Consider the following 1,778-nt stretch of genomic DNA (forward strand, 5'->3'; position numbering starts at 1 on the left):
ATAGGGTGAGATTTGGGCAGAGTTTTTTGTTTGTTTATGTGTGTGTGTTTCCTCTGATGAGCAAGGCTGAGTGAGGTGGTAATCCTGTCTGCTGATGACTGGGTTTGTATTTTTGTTTTGTTTGTTGTTTAGATGAGTCATAGTGCACAGGTTGCTACTGGTGGTCTGGTGATCCCAGATCTTGTTCAAGTGATGTACTTTGTGTGATTTCTCACTATTTGATACCCCCTAGGGTTAGTTCTCTGGTAGTCTAAGGTCTTGGAGTCAGTGCTCCTGCTCCAAAAGCTCAGGGCTTGATCTCTGGAAATTTATAAATACTGTTCTTGAAACCCTTCTAAGCTGGTTGAATGGAGTAAAAAAGGAAGAGTCCATGTGATGCAGTCTGTATATGAAGGATTGTCCTGGTTTTTTTGGCTGTGCTCAGTCCTTTTTGCTGCGTGGGCTTCTCTCTAGTTGCAGCAAGTGGAGGGGACTCTCCTTGCAGTGTGTGGGCTTCTCCTTGTGGTGGCTTTTCTTGTTGTGGAGAATGAACTCTCCAGTGTGCAGGCTTCAGTAGTTTTGGCTCCCAGGTTCTAGAGCACAGACTCAACAGTTGTGGTGCACAGGCTTAGTTGTTTCGTGGGAGGTTGGATCTTCTTGGACCAGGGATCAAACCTGTGTTTTTGCAGGCTGCAGTGCAATGGGTGTGTCATGTGCATGTGCTGGGGGAAGATTCCCCATTCTCAACTGGGTAAATTCCCCCTTTTGAAGTCATTCCTTTGTGCTACTTCTTTTAAGAAGTAGCCCCGATGTGAAAGAAAACTGTGTATATCTTTGAATTTACTGTAGTTGGACTTTGTCAAGGTTCTTGATTTGTAAACTTATGTCTTTCATTAGATTTGGGAAGTTTTTGAACACTATTTCTTCCAGTATTCTTTCTTTCCCTTCGTTTCTCATTTCTCCCTCTAAGATTCCCATAGTGTGTGTGTTGGTTGCTTGATTTACTTCAGGTCCCTTCAGTTCTGTTCAGTTCTCATTATCATTTTTTCTTTCCACTTTATAAATTTCACAATTTATAAATTTCAATTGGTCTACCTTTAATTCACTGACTCTTATTTCTCCATGATTAAATATGCTATTGAATCCCTCAGTTGAATTGTTTTTCAGTTTCTCTGCTTTTTAACTCCAGAATTTCTATTTAGTTCTTTTTAATAATTTGTTTATTGATGTTCAAAACATTTTGATTACATTTTCTTCCTGATTCTCTTTAGTTTTTTTCTCCATGTTTTCCTTTAGCATTTTGATCATATTTAATATAGTTGTGTTGAAGTCTTTGTTTAATAAGTCTCATATCTTAACTTCATTTCTGTCCATCAATTTTATTCTTTTGAATAGGCCATACTTTCCCATTGCTTTGTACATCCTGTCATTTTGTTGTTGTTAAAAACTGAACATTTGATTGTTGTAATATGGTAACTCTGACAATCTTTCTCAGGGTTTACTGTGTTGTTGTAGCCTTTGTTGGAAGGCTGGAGTAATCCATATGTTCAGTGATTACTCAAAGTTATTTTTGAAAAGATTGTATTCCTTGTCATGAATGGTCTCTGCAGTCTCTATTCCTTTAGCTCTGGTTTTACTAGTGTTTTGACAGAGATTTCCTTGAATGCTAGGAGCTAAAAAAAAAATTAAATGCCAATGATAAAAGAAAAGCACCCTGAGGATTCTCCTGGTGGTCCAGTGGTTAAGAATCCACCTTGCAATGCAGGAGATACTGGTTCAAACCCTGGTCCAAGGAGATC

At 38.5% G+C, this 1,778-nt stretch overlaps 1 pseudogene; it reads left to right on the forward strand.

The window, feature by feature from the left end:
• Positions 1-1,649: 1,649 nt before the first annotated feature.
• Positions 1,650-1,778, forward strand: part of LOC104983443 — a 3,042-nt pseudogene continuing 2,913 nt past the window's right edge.

The sequence above is a fragment of the Bison bison genome, unplaced genomic scaffold (assembly GCF_000754665.1).
Source record: "Bison bison bison isolate TAMUID 2011002044 unplaced genomic scaffold, Bison_UMD1.0 scf7180017862662, whole genome shotgun sequence".
Classification (NCBI taxonomy): Eukaryota; Metazoa; Chordata; class Mammalia; order Artiodactyla; family Bovidae; genus Bison; species Bison bison.